General features: G+C 35.5%; 1 protein-coding gene and 1 long non-coding RNA gene across 3 annotated transcripts in view; one reads left to right on the top strand and one right to left on the bottom strand.

Moving 5' to 3' along the window:
• CDH10 (cadherin 10) overlaps positions 1-14,366 on the bottom strand; it is a 195,577-nt gene extending 181,211 nt beyond the window's left edge. Inside the window, exon 1 of the mRNA XM_045038516.1 lies at positions 14,004-14,366. The gene's annotated coding sequence lies outside the window, so the exon portion shown is untranslated. The remainder of the gene's footprint in view (positions 1-14,003) is intronic.
• The window catches only part of LOC111556595, a 51,705-nt gene continuing 42,211 nt past the window's right edge, over positions 14,352-23,845 (top strand). The window contains exons 1-3 of one of the 2 annotated variants that reach the window (XR_002736166.2): positions 14,352-14,487; positions 14,976-15,013; positions 15,741-16,693. This is a non-coding gene — a long non-coding RNA (uncharacterized LOC111556595). Of the gene's footprint in view, positions 14,488-14,975; positions 15,014-15,740; positions 16,694-23,845 lie in introns of those variants that run through there. The other variant, XR_002736168.2, reaches the window with a different exon arrangement.

Raw genomic sequence — 23,845 nt, 5'->3', positions numbered from 1 at the left:
ATTTCTAAACTCTTAAACACAATATTTCAATTTGTCTCCATTTTGGATTATAATAAATGCTTTGTAGGCTTATTTTAAATAATACAGTGTATAGCACTGCAAAGAAAAAAAAACCTAGCAGTCTTTTGAGAATAAAAGCAAATCAATAGTAATATCTCTTAGAATAGAAGCACTTTCGTTGACAGAGGGAACATAGCTTAATGGGAAGCAAAGTAATCTTTGTTTTCAGTCAGACTATTGGGCTGTGCATGAGAAATGATATGCTCTGACCACTTGTTTTACATTAAGAGGCAACCTGACATGTTCAAAATAGAGACAGAAAATGATTTGTTTTATAAAGACGGACAACTTAGGGGCACGTGGGTGGCTCAGTCTGTTGAGCACCTGACTTCGGCTCACGCCATGATCTCAAGGTTCATGAGTTAGAGCCCAGCATCGGGCTTGCTGCTGTCAGTGCAGAGCCTGCTTCCGATCCTCTTTTCCTCTCTCTCTCTCTCAAAAATAAATTAACATGTTTAAAAAAATAATAAATATGGAAAACTTATGGCTTTAACACATAACAGAGAAAACCTTCATAAGATTATTTTGTAATTTTATGAGTTTGTCTTCGGTTCCCTTTGAGCTTTATTCTTTTAATTAATTATCTCATTGACCCAGAGAGACAATTCAGGACCTGTTCACATTGTGGGCTGTAAATGTGACTAAGCTTTCGCATGTCCAATGTTGGAACTGAAGTCTTATGCAGGTGATGATGCTGCTGATGAAGATGATGATGATGATGAACAGTGTTACTTTAGTATGATAACATAAATGTGTCCAGAGAGACAGGCAAATAGAAATAGAGAAAGCTATAGATACAGCTCTAGATATAGAAATAAGAATTAAAGAAATTTTTTGCTACGGGCAATGTGGAAAGAAAATGTTTTCTAACCAAACGGCTTCGTTTTTACCTGTAGAGAATAAAGTAACCAATGAGGAGTAAGACCATATAAGCAATCAATGCCTGTTCCAGATTTTAAAATCTAGAAGTGCTTATTTCTGGCTTCTAGAAAATAATTGTATTGTTTTGTTTTTAAGTGCAGGTATTTTCTTTTGAAATTACAGGAGAAGCAGTAACTATGGGTACTCTCATGCAAGTGTGTTAAGTTACAAAAAACCTAGTAAAAGAGGTTTCACATTTTGTGGATAGGTACTTTATGCCACACAAACTATAAATTATTCTAATATTTATGGAGAAATGAAAGCAAAAAAAATTGTCTCCCTAAATTTCCAATGAGCTCAGTTCAAAAACACAATCACAATCATTTGTTTGCTTTCTCATGCAGGCTACATATTTATGTTAAAGTTTTACAAAACTCAAGAGTAACAATAATGCAGCCCCTGGTTTCTTTGTGCTATATACCAGAGGATGCTGGAAGAAATGTTGCTTGAGAAAGTTAAACATTTAAGGAGTCATTAGAGTTGACTTGCAGTGACACAGTGAAATACAGTTTAAGTTAAAAGTTATATCTTACTTTGGGGCATCTGGGTGGCTCCTCGGTTAAGCAACCAACTTGTGATTTCAGTTTAGGTCATGATCTCACAGTGCGTGAGTTCCAGCCCCACGTGCTGGCAGTGTATAGCCTGTTGGGATTCTCTTTCTCTCTCTCAAAATAAATAAAGAAACTTAAAAAAAAATCTAAAAAATTATTTATTTCCTCAAAAGTGTTGTTTAAAATATTTTATTTACATTTTTTCAAAACGATATTTTTACAACCTCACACTGATATATAAAAATTAAATTGAATTAATGTAAAAATGATCTATTTTTAGTACTACTATATAGCCCTTATGTTCATATTTGTTTCTTTTTTCTTTTAATATTTCTATTTTAGGGGCGCCTGGGTGGCTCAGTCGGTTAAACGTCCGACTTCGGCTCAGGTCATGATCTCACCATCCATGAGTTGGAGCCCTGTGTCAGGCTCTGTGCTGACAGCTCAGAGCCTGGAGCCTGCTTCACATTCTGTGTCTCCCCCTCCGTCTGCCCCTCCCCTGCACACTCTCTGTCTCTCAAAAATGAATAAACGTTAAAATTTTTTTAAAATATTTCTATTTTACTTTTTTAAAGTAGTCTCCACAACCAATGGAGGGGCTTGAACCCACAACTCTGAATTCAATAGTCACATGCTCTACCTACTAAACTAGCCAGGGACCTCTTTCATTGATTTCAATGCTTCCAGGTGTAATGATTAATTAGAAAATAATCTGGGGGCGCCTGTGTGGCTCAGTCCGTGAAGCGTCAGACTTTGGCTCAGATCATGATCTTGCCATTCAGTGTTTGAGCCTCACATAGGGCTCTGTGCTGAGAGCTCAGAGCCTGGAGCCTGTTTCAGATTCTGTGTCTCCCTATTTCTCTCTCTGCCCCTCCCCCACTCATTCTACCTTTCTCTCTCTCTCTCAAAACTAAATAAACACTAAAAAAAGATTTTTTTTTAAAAGAATCTGAAACCAGAGAGCATTCCTTAATGTACTATGATGTGGCCACAAGGTGGCTCCAAAGACCATAGTATGTTGTTATTTTACTTCTTGAGAGGTGAATACAGTTTTACTAGGAATGTTAGCAGTAATTTACTAAGTGGGAAGATACTTCAGAAACATAAACTCATTTTAACCTTCAAATTAAGTTTTGAAATAAAATTTATATTATTTTAAAATGCAGATATTCAAAACAACATGTCAAATGGTTAAAAACCTTAAAGAATTTGGAGGATTTTGAAGGGAAATGATTATTTGGCCTGCATAATTAATTATTCAACAACATTTCTTTTGCTTAGGTTTTGATCATTAATTTCTCCTCTAATTCTGCACAATTTGATTCTCAATTGATTTCCAACTAAATGAAAGGAAAATACCTGCAAGTTAATGAACTTTCTCACTAGCATAAAGAATTTCAAAACTAAAGAGAAAGCATGCCTAATTTTTTTTTTAATCTTTAGAGGCTTCCTTCTAAAAGTACACACTTTGAGAATATCTACTAAACTAAAATATATAACATTAACAGAATATTTTAAGTCAGACATCTTAATCATCCATAAGATGAAAACATTTATCCAAATATTATAGTGAAGTCAGGAGGAGAAATGACTGTTATTAAATAATCACAGCATTTATTTAATAAAGATAACATAAGAATACAGTGAATTTGATTAAATAGTAAATATATATATAATACATATAAATATATAGCTATGACCAAAAATGAGGATTATCTTTATTATGTTCACAAAAATACATCTGTTGGCTAGGTTTAGTGGTCTCTATCATGACTTATTTCACCTTTACATGTGGATGGATAATAAACTACCAAGTATATTCTTTCAATGTGTTAACATCTAAAATAAGTACATTAATTAGTCCCGGGTTATAAATGAGACTGAAATATGAAAACTGTGATATAATTCTGGATTTCAAAAAAGGAGTTGTAAAAAGAAAGATATTTATGGACTCACAGAAATGTATGTTTTATGACCTCAATATTTTGGTTTGTTTTTGTAAGTCATAAAATTCATTCCACATGCCTTTTAAATTACCATATACAGCCCCAAGCCAGAAGAAGAAAAAGCGATTTTAAATTGATCTTCATATCACCTTAAATATGAAGGATGAAAAGAAAGAATTATCTAAATAAAACCTGTTAGAATTTTCACATTTTGCAGCAGATCCTATGTCTTCATCAGACAGTTTCTGGAACCTAGTCTAAGAAAGCAGTAGTCCACTGACCTTTCAGCTTGTAATACAGACTGCAGAATTATTCTTGAGATTTATGGGTATCCAAACTTTAATGGGATTATTTCTGTAATGCACTGCCTCTGTTCATCATTCTTGTTCTAATTCTCATTACTCTGACCTCAAGAAGGAGAATCTGTTAAAAGAACCATTACTGCCTGTATTCAGAAATGGTTCATGTTTCACCTGAGTGAGTTTATGTGGCTTATGGAACTCACAACAGTAAGTCTCTATCTTTCTAATGCTTTCTCCCTCCTCTGTCCCCTTTTTGGGTCCTTATATCATTTTCAAAATTCATGTCCATCAATTACCTAGATCATGCAATTACTATGTGTGATTCTGAGAATGTAATTTAAGTTTTCAGGTTACATTCTCTCTTTATGCAACTGACATTTTCACAATCATTAGGGAATGAATATATTTATAGCAGTTATATACTGAGCCCTTGCCAGATACCATAGTAGATTGTATGAGCCCTTTCTAATTACAGCAATAGATAAACTGTGTCTTTGGAAAATATATGATTCAAACTTCAAACAAAAAATAATTGGAAAAAAATATGATGTTATCAGTAGAATTAGTGACAAAATCTAACTTAAAACACCAAGGATTTTTCATTCCAACTCAAGCACAAAATTACAATTATAGGATACAAGTTAAAACTGTCAAAAATTTTAAAGTGGTAGTCCAACTCATATTGTATGCTATGGTTAAAATAAAGTACACTCAATGTTTATTAAAAAAAAGAGCATAGATCACATGAATTTACATATAGTAGTAATAATACCAATAAAAATAAAAGGTAACAAGAATATATAGCACTAGAACAGCTATTTTCAGGTATTATATTTTACATTTATAAGTTTTAAAAATTATAATAATTGCACTATTATGTAAGTGTAATTATTAACCTCATTTTACAGATGAAAAAGTATCAGGAATATTAATTATTAAATATACGGTAAGTGACATAGGATTTGAAGCCAGACAGCCTGGTGCCACAGTCCATACTTTTCTCCATCAAAGAAATTCTAATAAAGGCAACCTTGCCAATCTTACCATTCCAAGAAAGGAACCTCAGTGCTTCTCGCATGTAGGCTTATCACTGTGTAGCCTCCCTATTAAACATGACCTTCATTGGGTGTCCTTACAAGAACAGAATATTGTATCAGAGAAACTTTTTCACAGAGTGACCAAGTTTCAAACACAATGGCTTCTATGCCGGTGCATATTTTAATTACTCATGGGTTTGTGAGACCTTCTGTCAACAATTTTCAGCAATAGAATTTGGGGGTCCACGTGGCCTTCAGATACGCACTTGTTATTTAGGCTTCATGTCTGGGATGAGAATATTAGTCTCAAATTTAAAGCCCGTGCTATAAGGTGACAATTGTCTATTGCAAACGAGAAGTATAACATAGAACTCCAACTAAGATGGTGGCCCCTAACTGAAGCACCAATTCAGAACCCACTTTGAGGAGGCCACGGAATGAATCTGAGGTTACATAAAAATGTATCTTGAACTAATCTGCTAACACATTGTGGCAATTTCCTGAAAGATGTCACGTGGCTTTGAATATATTTTTAAATTTTATTTTATTTTTAATTTTTTTAATGTTTGTTTATTTCTGAGAGAGAGAGAGAGAGAGAGAGAGAGAGCGAGAGAGAGGAGGGGCAGAGAGAGGAGGAGAGAATCCGAAGTAGGCTCCAGGCTCCAAGCTGTCATCAAAGAGCTCCTTGCAAGGCTCGAACTCACGAACCATGATATCATGACCTGAGCCAAAATCAGATGCTTAACCAGTTGAGCCACCCAAGTGCCCCAGAATATATATTTTTTTAAAAATATGTGAATTAGAGCCCCAGGTCATTCATTATAAAAGTACCTAGTACTCATCTTTCTTACCCAAACTGGGTGATGATAACAAATCATGTGATTATTTATTTAATGCCTCAGTGTAGCAGAGGTTAGGTTTGGTTTTTTCTCTCTCTCTCCATGTGTGGACCTTTGGATGCTCACGCAGTATGTGGCTTACAGTAGGCACTTTAAGAATACATACCAAATGGAGGAATGAAAGAATGAATGAAGGAAACAAGATATGAAAGGTTTCTTCAGTAGTTTAAATAACAGAAAATCAAAACTGAAGGTTTTGTGTTAGGTGGAGAAATAGGTGACTGACTAAATGATACCCTGTTATCTAATTCACTGCTATTCCATGAAAATTGAAACATTGAAAACATAACTACTGAGGTGCCTAGGTGGCTCAGTCAGTTAAGCGTCCGACTTTGACTCAGATTGGTGGGTTCAAGCCCTGCATCAGGCTCTGTGCTGACAGCTCCCAGCCTGGAGCCTGTTTCAGATTCTGTGCCTCCCTCTCTTTCTGTACCCCTCCCCTGCTTGTGCACTTGCTCGCTCTCTCTCAAAAAATAAAATAAAATAAAAAACATAGCTACCTAAGATTCCTATTATAACTTATGTAATATTTACTGTGAATGTATTTGTTGTCAATATCTTACATTAGAATCACCTCTCCTCAAGTACAATGTTTACAATATTTGGATTCATCTTTATATATCCAGATGTGGCACTAAGGGACGGGACTGGCTCATAGAAACTTCCCCCAAAATAAATGAAATCAATTAGAAGCTGGGGGAAAGTTGAAAGAGGTATTGTTTATATTCCAGGAAATTATTTAAATTTATAAAGGAAAATAAAAGTGAAAAATATAACCCATGTAAAAGAATATGATAACCTAAAACCAAAGGGTTAAATTAATTATTGCGAATTTTGCATCATCATAGTGCTTAGCCTGCTGCCACTATTAAAAATTGAAAATTTCCATAAGGAGTTTTTTGAGGACAATGGTTGATATGGGACATCACACTTTGTTTCTAGAAAGGTCAGGGTTCTTCTTTTCCACATTTTTTTTCAACCTTGGCCTTATCCAGAAATGGGTTTGATTTAGACCCTACCTATCAAGTGAAGTGAAATAATGTTTTTTTCTCTGAAGTCAAAATTATGGTTATCATTTCTCTAGTTTCTCCACTGGGTTGGATGTTCAATAGAGTTGTACATGTAACAATCACATGGCTTTGCCCTAAAAAAGAAAACATGTTTTCCCCTCACTTTGTGCAGATTTCATATTCTATGATGGAGGCTAATCCAGTTCTGAGAAAAAAAAATAGTAAAGAAATGATTTATTATAACTTAAATTTAGTGCTATTCATTTCCCAACATTTATTTATTTTTTTAGTATGGAAAAGAATATTTGTGCCTATTCCCAAGATAGTGAAGTTTTACAAATTTAATTTTTAAAATGTAGAACTATCTAGTTATTAAATATTAAAAAAATTAGGGCATGTATTTTAAAAGGCATAGTAGCTCGAACAGAAGAGATTCTTAGACAATATGTAGAGTTCTCATTATATTTTTACTTTCATCCATCCAAAAATCATGTCCAGTAGGAAAAAAAAAAAAAAACAACTCCTTTGTTTCATGGAGAGAAATTCTACAGAAAATCTCCACTCTTCAATTCAACAGGAATATACGCAGAGACACGCACATACACACACACACACACACACACACACGCATAAAGAAAAAGCAGAAAGATGGAAGAATGCCTCTAGGCCCATGTATTTAGGATGCAATGTTGAACAAATCTCCAAAAGAATAGCTGAAGCCTGGGTGAAGGAGTTGATCAAGAAATGAAGACTTTCCATAGGTTTTTATTCATAGGCAAAGGCTTTTATACCAGTCCCGCTTTATCTGCTGGGAATACATTCCAAGACCCCCAGTGGATGCTGAAAACTGCAGATAGTACCCAACTATGATTCTACCTATACATACATTTTGTGATAAACTTTAATTTATATGGGCACATTAAGAGATTGACAACAAATAATAAAATGAGACAATTAGAACGATACTATAATAAAAGTTAGATGAATGTGGTCTCTCTCTCCCTCTTAAAATATCCATACTCATTCTTCTTCATATGATAATGTGAGGTGATAAAAGGCCCACATGATGAAAGGAAATGAGGTGAACGATATAGGCGCTGTGACATAGCGTCAGTCTGCGACTGACCTTGTGATGTCTGGAGGGTCATCTGTTTTCAAATAACGCCTGGCTGTGAGTAACCGAAGTTGTGGACAGCAAAAACTGTACATAAGGGGGGACTACTGTACTCAAATTTAAGTAGCTAGATGTAGACAGAATAAATGTGCATGTTGGTGGGTTTTACACCCTAGAGAGTAAACATCAAAAAGTCACTTTGGCAACCAAATACTGCTTGAGACTACAGAGCAGGAATAAACCCCAACTTACCGTGATTTAGGAAGAAGCCCCAAAAGAAGAAAAAAAATGAAAGAAAGGAAAAACATATATACTTGCCAGGGCTAATTGTTAGTCATTGTGGACTTGAGTTTTGCTTATTTGATTGAATAAGTTGACATATATGTTATTTTATTCCAATGGTTTATTTGCCTCATGTATTTGCTAAAGCAAATAAAATACTATACTGTTGGTATTAAAAGTACACGTAATTCATATTACTTATTTTATCAGCAGAAGATTTAAACCAATGAGTTAGAGCTAGTAAAATATTAATATTTTAGTTATTTTAAGCAAAAATTTAAATAAAATAATAAATATATTCCACATTTAGAAGATTTACATGGTGGACACAAAAGTATTAAAGTCCTGCAGATAGTACAAATATTTTCAAATCTACCTAAGTAAAGGACTACTAATTTATAGCCAATGCTTGTAAGTCAAATTATCCGTAAATATTATGGAACCTCATCTAAATGTGAAGTCTGATTCCAGAATTATGGAAACATTCTTTACTCTTAGAAATCCCAAAAGTTACCATGGTTTTCAAATGGAGTGGATATAACTTGATTTTATTGGGAGCAAAGTTATATACAAAAGGAGGCCCAGTCACATTTTAAAAACTTATATTAGCATTATGCAAAAAATGTACTCAATAGCCAAGTCAAACATATTGATTGTCTTCGGTCCGTTTATATAACTATGCAAAATTTCAACTTTGATTCTTCTATGTATAAATTCTACATGACCATTGCAGAGAATTATCAGAATAATCCAAGTTAAAACATTTACTTTATTGAGTTTATTGACTATTTTAATTTCCGTAGATTCTGCTTAACTTGAGTATGGTTATGGTTTACGTTTCCCAAATTTTCTACTGAAAACAAAAAGGAGCAATGACAGTTCTTTACAGTGTCTATGAAAGACATTTGGTCATTTTATATCAGTTTACATCCTTATATTACAAACTGGTAATATTCATGTCTTGCAAAAAGAAGAATCAACATGTCTAATGAAAGACTGCTTCCTGGAAAGTGTAATTTATGTTTAATTTATTTTTAAAACCAGGACTGCCCAACTATTTCAATATTTTCTGTTACAGTAAATCAACAAAGATTCCCAATCAATAAACCAATGTACTGAATATAATAACTCATGTCTATGCATTCTACATTCTGATACTTTGGAGAAGTCATTTCGTTAATAAATGCTGCAGTTGCCATACTTTCCTTGCTAGTGCAGTAAACTACATTGGTGCCAATTTCAATTCCTTAAAAGCCTAGGTGTTATAATATCTAAAAGAAGTGCTTTCATTTTAAGGGACATGAAGCAGCCAACTGAACTGTCATAGACTTTATGCTATAATGCAAAGTACAATGTAATAAATCAAAAGTATAATATAGCAAATGACAGGGTAGTGGCTATAAAAATCACAAGACTTACAGAAATATTATTTCATATAGGGTGATATTTTTAAAAAGCACATGGGAAACTCATTCAAGGATCTTTGTAACTGCCATAAGTGAGGGAGGAGACAAAGGAGGGAGGGAGAGAGAGGGACAGAGAGAGGGAAAAAGGGAGGGAGGTGCGATGAGAGAGAGAGAATGAGTGCACACTACAAAATTTCTGAGCATCATCAGGGCTCTGAAGTGTTTAGACATGTCATTTAATGATGAATTTCCTGTTGTGAAGGAATGTTATATTATACCTTACAGTCTATTGCTAAATTCTGTCCTGAAGTCAAAGGTCATTTAACTTTGTATATTTTTGCATCAGGTAGAGTGTGGAGAATCCAGGACACTTTCTAAAAGAAGGGGGTGGGGTGCGGGGAGGATATTGAGATCACATGGTTTGGTAAAGTGCTTTATGTTACTGGCAAACTCTGTACTACATTCCTCTACTACAAGGGATTGTTATATGAAGGTATTTCAACTCCCAAAGGCAGTCACTATTTTTAAGGAATGCTACATTTTACTTCTTAAAATGAGGCGGCATGTAATTTCATTTTATTCATTCTTACTCAATTTCCAGTTTTCACTTTCTTTAAATCTACCACCCATGTGGTAATGTTTAACAAATATCTCTAAGCAATACAGAGGACAGACCATCACATACATTGCAAGAGAGAGAAATAGGATGAAAATGTAAAGACATTTGTGAAAATAAAGCATCTCTATTCTTTACAAAAAATCAAATTACGTTTTTGTTGCAAGAAGTTGCATTGATAATAAAGAGTTAAACAAAAGTTCTTTTGAAACAGTTTTTATAAAACTGTCAGATAATTTAACTGATCAGTGTTCATATAACATTAAGGATAATGCATTTCCAGCAATCTACAACTTTAATGTGATAGATGTTTTCTTACAGGGTTTGACTCTTGAGTTAGTTGAAGTGAGCAGTGACAAAGGAGGTTATGGCAAAGGCAAAAATGGCCTCATGCTTTAGATACCCTTACGAAAGACACTATGACTGGATTTGAAAGGGCTCCAAGTCTCATACTAAAATGTCAAGTGAAGTGAAGCTGCTGTAAAGCAAGAAGGGAAGAAGAGAAGGGAGGTGACCGTGAGCTGATATTGTTATCTTAGAAAACAGGCACTCCTTGTTGATTGAAATCTTCTCGTTCTTCATGCGTGAAAAAAAATCTGTAATTTTGAGTGTTGAACTTATTAGAGATAAAAGCAGGGAATGTTATGTTAGTGCTCTCTGAACATAATCCAAATGCTTTAACCAGAAAAAAGAAAGAGAGAGGGCAGATTTTAAAATGTTTAAATTTGGGACATTTCTTTCTACCTGTATATTTCAGATTATTTTAATTATGACAAAATAAATTTTTTTCAGTGAACTCATTGATGTGAATAAAGTGTCAAGAAAATGAAAATATATTACCCTATTTTTACTTTCATTTCTCAAATATGTGTTCATAATGATATTCTTTGGGCTCTGATTTTTTTTTTCAAAATATTCATAACAGGGTATGGTCCATTATACTTAGTATAATGCCTTATCAATATCACTATGGCTCAGTATAAGCCTAATAAGAAGGAAGGCACCATTCTTGCCACCTGACTTTTAACTTCAGTTTATTTCAGACAGCACTGCTAATAAATATAATATGGTTAGTAAAGTGACTTTCCTGAAACCCTAATCAGATAATATTTTAGGTTAATCAAAAGTAGAGCTTTCAAACATAGACTTGAAATTTGGAGATCAAATATCTGCATAAAATTACTTATGATTGGTACAAATAATGTTTATATTTCTTTTCTTATACTTTGTTACTTCATTTCAGTATTTTACAAGCACTTCTAATGTGGTAACAGTATTAGAATGCAATTTGCGGAGTAGAAATAACAATATACTGTGGCTAATAGTTTTCAAACCCAAGGGCTAGACTAGAGACAGTTGGGTTTATATCCATGATTTGTATTAATTGCTTACTATGCAGCACTCTTCCTGATAATAACACTTAACAAAAATATGGTTCACTTTGCTGCTGAATCAGCATCATTGGAGCTAATGATATTCCTGTGCTGCAGCCTAGCGGAATGATTTGGTATAAAAATGACATATTCCAGGAGGACACAGTGTTATCACTTGCTGCAAAGTAGGTTAAGAAACATAGGAAATAAGTCCTATGTCCAGAAATCCCCTAGACAATATATTATCTGCCTCAATTTTTTTGTTTATATGGGAAATTAAATATGAAGATCACGAAATGAATATTAGAGTCTGGACAGGGTTCACGTATTTTGGAGTTAACCTTTCGGTTTCAAATATACTCTTTTTCAACAAGAAAAAGCCATTCACCTTTCAGATTACACTACTTTCTTAATAATGTGCCAGAAATGTACATCTCCCTAGATAGAAAATCAATTTTCCATCTTTTTCTTTTTTAAAGAAAATCTCAGTGTGGTAAAAATCTAACTGTGTGATATTAAACCGAATACCTGTGCAGTACTGGTATCACCAAATAGCTAGTTTTTATAAACATCTAGGAATAACATCTGAAGTATTGATCAGGTACCAGGCAATTTAACCACTGGCCTCCTACATATACATACATATGTGGATGCCATAGACATTATATGTTGCTTTCTTATTTTCCTGTTTGTTTGGTTTTTTCCAAAGCATATAACTGTATGGAATCCTATTCTTTGATTGGAGTCAGGGAAGGCATATGCATTCACCAGGAAAGTCAATTTGTTAGCAGCAAGTATTTGAAACCAAAAAAAAAAAAAAAAGTGATTTCCTGAAAACAGACATCGACTCATACTTTAAAGACAGCTGGGGAGAAAAAAAAAAGTGAAAGGAAACGAAGGAAGCATTTCTTTATGTTTTTATCATCAGGATGGATTTGTATCTGATGGGTCCCAAACACACAGACACATTCTGCTTATATTTGTATACTCCCTGATCTCCCCCCCACCATAAACTACTTATGCATTACACATTGAATACATTTGTGCCACATTTCGTACACTGCAAGCATTAGGGACAAGGTACATGATCTATGCAACTTATATACCTATTTTTCTCTGACACAACCTCTTCCTGTTTTCTTCATCACTTAAACTAAAAATGAACCTAGAGCTCTTGTCAATGACATAATGTTTTCATGAAAGTTCTACTAATTAAAAATCCTCACCATACCAGACCTAAAAAATGAGCACACTCTTGCCAAGTGTTATTCACCACAGAGAAGCTCTTGTAGCTACATTTTAAAGAAGGATAGGGAGGGGGATGGTGTGGAGGAAGAAAGTCTACCAACATATGCATTGAAGTATAACTGTTGTCAGCATCAGAGGGACAGATGATTTTTTAATATAGAGCCTTTAAGAAGGAAGAAGAAGAAGAAATAATGCATCTCCAAACAGCTGAGAGTAATGGATGTGCAGTTTTGGGTAACAGAAGCTTTTACTGGGATGAAAAACCACTATTATAAAGAGATTTCTGTTTTTTTGAAGCAAAAGATGATAGGGCAGTTTCAAAATGATGTTTGTCTTTGATTGCACCTGTACCCCCCACCCCCTTTTAATGATGAGGAGATGGTAGGTTTCTATTGTGGTGACATAAAAACACTTTCGGACCACTGCTTTTGCCCATACTTATAGTGCTATCAATAGTTACTTGTTGGGGACATGCATTTAGACTCGCAATGTGCTGCATTAATTTAACACCACATAAAATATGGATTTTATTGCAGCAGAGACAATAAATGCTGCTGACTACATGCATTTAGTCTCCCTTCTTCATCTTTCCCCTTGCACTTCTGACTCAGATATGAAATGTGCACGTAGGAATTATGCCTCTTCTATTTCTGATGAATGCCAATCTCTTTTATTTATGTAGATGCTTAGTGACCATTGACAGTTTCAAGGAATCTGTCGACTGCCTGTCATTTCTCTTTATACTGAACGTACAATGAACTATGACTACGAATAAGCGCAGAGTGAATCCATTCGTATGGAATGCAAAGTAATGTTAGATAATGTGAGAGTTCACAGCAACAAGGTTATCTCTTCAACTGATTTTTAAAATAAAGGCAAACTAGTATGAGCATGACAAATTACACTCCGTGATCTGTTTTTAGCATTTGGTCAGAGTGAATGAATTCACAAACTCTAGTATGATGACCCACTGTTGAGCATAATATATAATTTAATCTAGTTTTACGTTACCTCCATAGATATTCAAAGTCGTTGTTTCTAGAATCTAATATATAGAGTTTTATGCTTATTAATTTCTTCATGTGTTAAAATAAGTATTTGGAAATAATTGCTAAATACAACTTAAAAACAAACATTACCCCCACCCCCACCCCCAGGGAGAGAAAATAAAAGACCTTAAGGGGGTTAGGGGGAAAAAAAAAAAAAAAGAGGAGGTGGGAGAGATGAAGTCTTCCTACCTTTTTTTTTTTTTTTTTGGCAGCTTCTGGATAACGGAAGTTGGTTCCAGCCAAAATAACCCTGGAGAAATTGTCACTGTGTCTCCTTTTTGTTTGTTTTCGGCTGTTATTTTCTATCACTGATGCTACTCCAATCTAACTCAAGCTTTCTCTCAGCATTACTTTCAACTCTGGACGGCAGGGAACCGAAGAAAACGGGGGCGAGCTCTCTCTGATTGGCTTTCATTCAGTGCTTCTGATTAAGAGGAAGGGAGAAAAAGGAGAGGAGGGGAAAAAAGCCCTTCCTCACGCGGAGAGAAAGGTTCTGCTGATAGAGCGGCAGTCCTCGCCATGGGAAGGTTAGAGACTGGGGAAGTGCCGGCTTTTGCTAGCACACAGCGATTTGCAAGTGAATGCGAGGGGAGGGCGCATCCAAGACGAGAGCTGTGGATGAAAGGCTTCCCCTCCCCCGCAGGGCAGAAAGACTCTCTGTTTCAAGGCTAAGGTAATCAGCCCAATCTAATCCGGCTGTGTCCGTCACGCAATCTCAGGAACAGGACTGCTTCTTGCAATTCTTCTTGAATAGATACTTCTTCTGACATATATATTCCTGCACCACCCTTACACCAGACTACTGAAATACAAGTATTTAGCCGAGTGCCAAATCACGTTGCAACCAGATCTGATACGTTCCCAGAGTGATTTGGGTTGAGGTTTATGCTTTTTATTTAATTTTGCTTGCAGTGAACTTTCTTCTTTGATTCTCCAAATACCTTATTGTTGTTACTTCTTGTCATAGGAGAACATAACCTGGCTGTTCGTTTTTGGAACGTCCGTGAGCCAGTCTGGTCTCCTTAATTTGATATCTGCTTTGCATTTTTTATATTTTACAGATAAAATATTTTATTCATGATTCAAATATGCAGTTAATACTATTAAAATGTTTAGACTTCGGACTTAACCCAATCTCTTTTTTTTTTCTTTTTTTCTCAGAAATTTGAATTTCATGCCCAAATGTGTGTGGGGGCGATGTAAGTACATCTGGGTGTTTCTATTTATCTATCAAACATCTGATTGTCCATCTCTCTATTTTCATCTATCTCTACATTAATTTGTATTCGACCAAAACCTTACCAAAGGATGTCAGTATAGCTCCATAAAATAATGGACACCTTTATATTTTTCTGGCTACATGTGGATGTCTTTTTAAAGTAAATAAATTTTATAAACATACTATGAAATAATAATGTACTATAAAATGATTTTACAGCTGGAGAAGGGATTGTGAAGATAATCTTGTCTAGCTATGACTTTTATAAAACTGGACAATACTTCTTAGAAATGTTAAATGACTTGCTTAAGGTCACAGAGCTAAGTGGTGATATAGTTAAAACTATAATGACTTGATATGTAATAGTTATATAAATATGTTTATGTAAGTATATAACATGTATTACATGTATTTATAATTCCACTTTAGTACTGTTTCTGAAATGTCATACCACCTCCTGGGCACATATCTGATTATTGCAATATCAGTAGGTCCTTTATACAGTAAGCATAATGAGAAAGGAAAGAAATTTAATCTGGGAGGAAAAATGGGGGGAAGGAGATGTTAATTCAGATTGCAAGAAAGTTTTAGTATACCAAATGTTATTATATGACCAATGTTACTAACTAGTTTTCTATTTTAAAATATCAAATATTTCTGGGGCACCTAGGTGGCTCAGTCGGTGAAGCATCTGACTCTCATTTCAGATCAGGACATGATCTCAAGGTTTTTGAGCCTGAGTCCAGCCTAGACCTCCAAGCTGACAGCACTGGAGACTGCTTGAGATTCTCTCTCTCTCTCTCTCTCTCTCTCTCTCTCTCTCTCCCTGCCCTCTCCTGCCCATCGTCTCTCTCTCTCTCTCTCTCTCAAAATACACAAATACACTTTAAAAAAAATAGAAAATATTTCTGCTCAACAAAATGATATTTAGAGCAGAAAAAGATTTTTGAATCTTGATGTCACATACGAGGGCACTAAACTCTGGAAAATTGTAATGTGTGTGATAATCGAGTTAGAATTCTTAACCTGAGATCTTGCTTACCCATAGTTTTTTCAACAGAATGCTTTAACGTTCGAGTCAGGTAAAAATAAGTACTCCAATTTTTTTCCTGTAATGTATTTGTTAATATACATTAATATACATGTGTGTCTTCAATATAATACTGCCATTGACATATTAAAGTTAGTTGTCAAGAGAAATTGTAGAATCTCATACTGTTTGTATGTTATACAGTCTTTAATTAAGTGCAGGAGGGATGATGGACACACACATGATGGCCTCTTTTTGCATGCTTGTTTTTTGTTAGTTTTAGAATAAATGACTGCATATGTGATGAGTTATTTGGATTACATTTAAATGGGTCCAATTTAAAAAATAACCAAAGGCTGAAATCAGATGTAAAATGCTATTTTATTCATGAAAATATATGATGTGATGATATATTCCTAAAATAATAGTTTCTCAACAAGACAGAAGTTTGTTCTTCTCTTACATAAATTTCTGAGTTGGTATCATTGCCCTGCTCTGTGTAGTCATCAGAAACTCAGATTGTCTTCATGCTCAACCATTATTAAGGAATTGAATTCATATGTATGACCCAAGAGAGATCACCCCCACATCTGCTTTTTATAAAGAGAAATAAAATGAAGAAGAAAAGGATGCTCCCTTCCCTTAGAATCTTCTGTGATTTCATTGGCTGGAAACTAGATACTTGACCACAAATTTGTCGTGAGAGGGACTTGGAAACATAGTATTTATTCTGCAAAGCCATTTGCCCAGCCAAGGCCATTGATACTTTTAGAGAAGTAGATAACAAAATTGGATACAAATAGCAGTAGTGCTGGCATATGTTTTCTAGCTTTTTAGAGGAAAAAAATTGTTTTTGTCTAAAATTGAAATTAATCGTAGTGTTGGAGAACGGCACCCATGCAAAATGATTGTAATATTTTCAAGCTTTACAGTATGAGACAATGGTCTTGCCTGTTACTGCATTTTCTTTTATGATCAGGCAATATGTGTAGTAGTAATAAATAAGACATCTATGTATTCCAAAGTTCAGGAAATACAGATACAGATATATGAAAGAGAGAGAGCATTTGAAAAATGAATGTATTAAAACTTATCCCATTTTCCTTGATACCCTCCTTTTAAAAGAGCGACTCATATGCTATCTTATTGAACATAAGCTTTAGTAATAAAAATTAAAATACAGAACAAACAGAACATTACTTCAAAATTAAAACCTCTAATAAGGAGTTTTGTTTTATTAAACAATATAATTTTCAATTCCTTCTTTTTTTCACTCTGTAAATGGGTTAACAGGATTCTGCAAATCTTTCTATTTCTTTTGAGTTTTCTGTAGAAATATTATGCAAACTAGTTCTGTGAATTAGGTAAAACTGCCTTAGAGTCACCACCGTTAAGAAATGGTAACCCACATGGGGGCCTGGGTGGCTCAGTTGGTTAAGTGTCCGGCTTCAGCTCAGGTCATGATCTCAAGGTTGGTGGGGTTGAGCCCCACCTTGAGCTCTGTGCTGACAGCTCTGGAGCCTGAAACCTGCTTTGGATTCTGTGTCTCCCTGTCTCTCTGCCCCTGCCCCACCCCCCGCTTGCTCTTTGTCTCTCTCAGAAATAAATAAAGATGATGATGATGATGATGATGATGATGATTTAAAGAAATGGTAGCCCAATGAAAAGTCCAAGAAAAAGAAGAGACAGTAAAATCTGTATGAATGGGATCAATGAGTCAGTGCCTCAGAAGTATCCCTCATTGCAAGGAGAGGCCACAAGTCCATTGTAAGAAAATAAAAGCAGATGAAAACTTGAAACAAGTTATTTCTATACTTTGTTTTTTATTTTTATTTCTTAAGGTCTTTAATGTTTATTTATTTCTGAGAGAGAGAGAGAGAGAGAGAGAGAGAGAGAGCATGAACCAGGGAGGGGCAGAGAGAAAAGGGGACAGAGGATTCGAAGCAGGCTCTGTGTTGACAGCCTGACGTGGGACTTGAACTCACAAACCATGAGATCATGACCTGAGCTGAAATCAGATGCTTAAACCCACTGAGCTACCCAGGCACCCCTATTTCTATACTTTTAAAACTAAATGAGAAGTTGCACAAAAGATGCCTTACTATAATCATAAAACACTCAAAAAATTGAAGAGAATTCTGTCATTATAATAATGGGATCTTCTGAAGGTTGACCACCTTCAGCAAATGTAAAATACTCCATTTGGTTAAAACCAATTAAATAAAACAACCTTCTATTTTGTGTGGAATTATATGCCTAAAAGTTGTCATGCTGTTGCTAAATAATGTGTCAATCTTTAAGGTGTCACTTACTAAAGAGCTACATACTTGTTAAAATCAATAGCTTCTCAGCCACCCTTCCCTGGGTTCCTTTTAATCTCTAGTATTAGAGATAATATGAGTTTCCATTATAACAGGAAATTAATCAAACCTAATTCTCTCTCTATGGCTATGAGATGAATGTAGAGAATGTCTATACCACTTCCTTCTCCGCAAATACATTGGAGGAAGAATAATTTTGCGTAGTATTTTGACACTTTTTTTTTTCCCTAATTTCCTTCCAGTCTGCCTTATGGACTGTAGAGTCTGGAAAACTAAAAATTACATTCCCCTGGCAGTGAGTGCTCAGGGTGGGGGTGGGGAGTGATTCATATGCTGTTTTTCAGATGTCCTCATGATCCTTAAATTAGAAATTGAGTCAAATAAGGAGAAAGGGAAGGGGGGGAGACGTTGATCTGGCCACCATGGAGGAAGCATGGTTTTGCAGTCACCCTTACCTGAGGCCGTGGTGACAGCTGTTTGCACCACAGCCCGGGATGTGTGATTCTGGGGCCGGAAGTACACTTGCCAATCACCTAGTCCTTCTCCTTCTGATCATGTTGTAGGCTCCCATCTACATTCAAGATGCAGTTATCACCACCACCACGGCCATCATCATCATCATCACCTAACCTGGTTTCTGTTATCTGCAAGTAAACTGTCACTGAAACCTGTTTATAACAGTAACTTCTGTTACTGTTACTTTTTAATCGTATTTCAGCATATCTTAGATCACATTACTTGGAAGCAAGGGGAGGGAAGACTGACCAGAGAAAAGTTAAAGGATCAAATAGCCAGTTGTATTTTTAAACAATGTAATTATTTTGAAAAACAATCAAGAGTTAATGAAAGAACATGTGGTCTTAAATTTATTTTGATCTTCCTGCCCCCTCCCTTTATTCGCCAGGTGTTCGGTGTACTTTAGATGTAAAAGTCAGGGCTGGTTTTCTCCTAATTTTATCAGATCAAACCTGAATCACACTGATTTTTTTTTTTTTTTTTTGCTTTCTATTTTTAACATAAAAATTTTTGGTTACATATGAAACGATTTACAAATAAATTGAATCCCATCTTCTTAGCAAGACAGAAACAAAATAGATTGAATACTTCTCATGTTTGATTGAAAAGTAAATTCTTACTCAATCTGACTGTCTGTATCCATACCTGAATAAGGTTAGTGGCCTACTTTAAATTTTGAAACATTGGTGAAGTGAAAGTAATCAGGATTGAATTTTCCATTGTCTGGTTGTGATTTCAGTTTATGCCTAAGAAAGTGAAAGAAAGAAATATATTTCAAATAAAAACAATACAATAGTGGCAAAAATAAATCAAAAGTTTAATGTTGTCTGCAATTGCACTTAATGAACAAAAATATAGTCTTTAATTTTATATTTTATTTTAAGTTATATTGTTTTGTTTTGTTTTTTAAATTTTTTTTTCAATGTTTATTTATTTTTGGGACAGAGAGAGACAGAGCATGAACGGGGGAGGGGCAGAGAGAGAGGGAGACACAGAATTGGAAACAGGCTCCAGGCTCTGAGCCATCAGCCCAGAGCCTGACACGGGGCTCGAACTCACGGACCGCGAGATCGTGACCTGGCTGAAGTCGGACGCTTAACCGACTGCGCCACCCAGGCGCCCCTTAAGTTATATTGTTAATGCAAAGACTAGGTCTGAGTGATACAGGCAGTATTTTAATTAATATCATCACTAAAACATTTCTAAGGATTCTTTTTAAGAATCTTTTTAAGGCAATTTTTTAATTTTGTTTAAAAATGTTTATTTCTTTTTGAGAGACAGAGAAACAGAGCATGAACGGGGGAGGGTCAGAGAGAGGGAGACACAGAATCTGAAACAGGCTCCAGGCTCTGAACTGTCAGCAGATCCCGACGCGGGGCTCAAACTCACAGACTGAGATCATGACCTGAGCCAAAGTTGGAAGCTCAACGGACAGAGCCACCCAGGCATCCCTAAGGCAATTTTTTAAATAAGTTGAGTATCTATTATAAAAAGATTAGACAAAGGTTAAATATTGTTTTATTTGTTTTTGAAATATCTTTCTGGGGGGCCTGGGGGGCTCAGTCAGTTAAGCATGTGACTCTTGATTTCGATTCAGGTCATGGTCTTGGGGATCTCTTGGATCAAGCCCCAAGTTGGGCTCTGTGCTGACAGCGTGGAGCCTGCTTAGGATTCTCTCCCACCCTCTCTCTCTACCTCTCCCCTCCTCTGATTCTCTTTCTCTCTCCCTCTCTCTCAAAATAAATAAATAAATGTTAAAAAAAATGTATCATTTCATTCCTCCTTCACCTTTCTTTCCCTTATTATTTATCAATAACTTAATTTTGTGCTATTTAACCTACTTATAAGCTATAAAATTAGCTTGCCAGCTTCATGGATGCTTGACAAAAAATATGAGACTTCTAAGTCAGAGCCAAAGGCATAGGAAACAGCATGGCTGTCATATTTATGTCAATTTCCTTTTTCTCCCACATCTCATTTGAACAATGTCTGAGATGAGTTCAGGTAGATGCAGTACGTATGGTGACTCTACATCCTAGCTGAAGGACACCAAGCTTAGGAACCACACTTTTTATATAATGGGCTGTGAACAAATCTGATCATTCTCAATTTTTGATCAGGTTCCTCATATTCCATCATCCCTGATGATGTCTGATCACTGTTTTCTGCCTTCAGCAGGAATCCCCCCAACCCCCACCCCCATCTGTTGTTTTCTTAGTAATTTTCCATGCACTGACCCCCACCTGCTCCTTGGCTCTAAATTCCCACTTGCCAATGTTATGTTCTGAGTTGAACCCAGTCCTCTTTCCCATTGCAGGAACCCACGCAGTGATCCCTGCACCAATCAAAATGGCCTCCTTGAACAAAGTCTTCCTTACTGTGCTTTAGCAAACGTCACTGAATAATTTTTTCTTTACTGCCTGGAACAATGGTTCTCAAAATGCAGTCTCTGAATCAACAATGATAGCATCACAAGGGACTTTGTTCCAAATGCAGACTCTCAAATGTACTGAATCAGAGGGTCAGTTCCAAACTATGGGAGTGGTCCATATTCTGTGTTTTCAAATGTCTTAAGGTGATTCTGAGAGCAAAAGTCTGAGGATCACTGGGCTTCAGTTGCTTTAAAATAATCTAGAAAAAGAAAGAAACCCTGACTTAAAACTCATGGTTTACAAATAAGAGAATTGTTTATGCAATCACTTATTATTTTAACACACACACACTTAAATATGTAGAATCACTGCAAAATGTATGCTATTTATGAAATTGAGGGGGAGAGCTATAGGCACGGTCCTGGCTAAATAAGGATTTAACCATCTAATGAGAGAGACAGAAATGACGACAAGGTATACACACAAGTAAATGAAGGGGAAGAAAGAAGGGATTTTTGCCACGTGTGTCATGAATGCAGAAGTAGTTACTCTCAAGATTTCAAAATATAATATTACAACTCTGATGAATGTCAGTTTGGGTTTTCATTTTGCAGTCAACATGCTGGGAGAAGAATGGCAGTGAAAACTCCTGGCCATGATGCTTCATCCCAGCAGCGTGTTGATTAAACAAAGTCCTACCACAGTTGCCAAGAGACCAGAAGGAGGAGGAGTTCTGAACTCCTTTCTTACAATGTCTAATGGTGGTGCTAGCTTGCTCTGCATACAAATGTCTGTCCTAACCCCAGCCCCTCTTGTGATTACACTCCTCCCTGTGTAATCCTTCATGTGATGACATTATTGGAAGTGATGAGGAATTGGGAATAAAAAAATGAGAGGAAACAGGAAGGGGAGAGTTTCGTAAAATCAGATTCCAAACCTACAGGAAAGCAAAAAACATGTTTTTTCTTACTGACAGTGCCTTGCTTTATGGGTATGCATCCTGCATGGTCACACACAACTCTGTGCTTAAGAAGGGGCCCACTCTTGATTTAATGCACTGCTGGTACATTCTTGAATTTCTTACAATTTTTGAACAAGGGGCTCCATGTTTCATTTTGCATGGGGGCACTTGATTTTGTAGCTGATCTGCTTTGTAACCGGCTAACAATGCTGATGCAGAATGATGTCACCCATGGACTAAAAAGGTCCTGTCATAGATGAATGTTTGAACAGTAATCAATGTTGACATTTAACAGACAAACACATCAATAAATCGGTCATTAGTAAACAAGGACAATAAAGTGTACTTGACTCATGTTAAGCTGGGCTTGACTCTGTAACATTTGATCTCTAGTGTCAAGGCATTGGCATAAAGCCTCAATGAAATCAGTAGGTAAAATTTCATTCATTCATGTATTCAGTTCTTCATTCTCCAGCTGCTGATTGAGCTGCCACAATGTACCACACATTTTGCTCAGCCCTGGAGATGTGATGGTCATCAACAGCTCAATTAGTTTTTAACCGCATAGAGCTCACCCTCTAACAGGAGACAAGAATAATTATTTAATCTCACAAATTATTATATTACTATTCACTGCAGTAAGTGCACTGAAGGAACACACTTGATTCTATAGTAGCTTTTAAGGTCTTAACCTAACTTCAGGCGGTGCGTAGGATGAGGGGCTGGTAAGGAGGTCAGAGAAATTTCCTAGATGAGGTGAGGCTTGAGGTGAAATTAGAAACATGATGGAATGTCCTTTATTCCAGGGACTTTTAGAAGAAACCCCTTTGTGTTTTGCGTGGTAGTACTTAAATCCTATCCTCCGGGCACCTAACTGTTGAAGCAGTTCCATTACCACAGATACCTGTAACCCTGGCCACGACAGATTTACCAGACATGTTATGTGTCTGTATATCTCTTTGCCCTAACAACATTATCTTACTCATGCTGTTGGTCATGAAGCAAAACATACTTCAGCTACTACAATGAGCCAAAAGTTAAGTCTGTGTAGCCCCCGTGAGAGTCCTCCTCTAAGTGAGAGTGTGTGTGTGTGTATATATATATATATATATATATATATATATATATACACATATATACATATACATATATACATATATATGTATACATATACATGTATGTATGTATATATATATATATATATATATATATATATATATATATACCTGAATCTCATTCAGGCCTTGGTTAAACCAAAGGCCAAAACAAATTTGCTTTGATTAGAGGAGTGTTATTTTTAGATAAAGATTTACATTTCATAAATTTCATCATTTAATTGATACAGTAGATATTCAACTACATACAAGGTCTCAGGGTATGTATAATATAATGCTTAACATTTTGCATTTCTTATCCTAACTCAATTAATACAAATGGATTAAAAGTCTTTGTAAAAAAATACACAATCATCCACAAACTTTAGATGATTTGTTAAAATTACTAATAACTGCCTAATTTAAAACATTACATTTAAATTTAAGAAACAAATTAAATCAAAGCATAAGAATGATCACTTGTCAAATTCCTGAGTTGGTTCTGTAAATACTATTCC

Source organism: Felis catus, chromosome A1 (assembly GCF_018350175.1).
Source record: "Felis catus isolate Fca126 chromosome A1, F.catus_Fca126_mat1.0, whole genome shotgun sequence".
NCBI lineage: Eukaryota > Metazoa > Chordata > Mammalia > Carnivora > Felidae > Felis > Felis catus.
The sequence above is the reverse complement of the archived record's forward strand: the minus strand, read 5'-3'. Positions and strand labels throughout refer to the sequence as shown.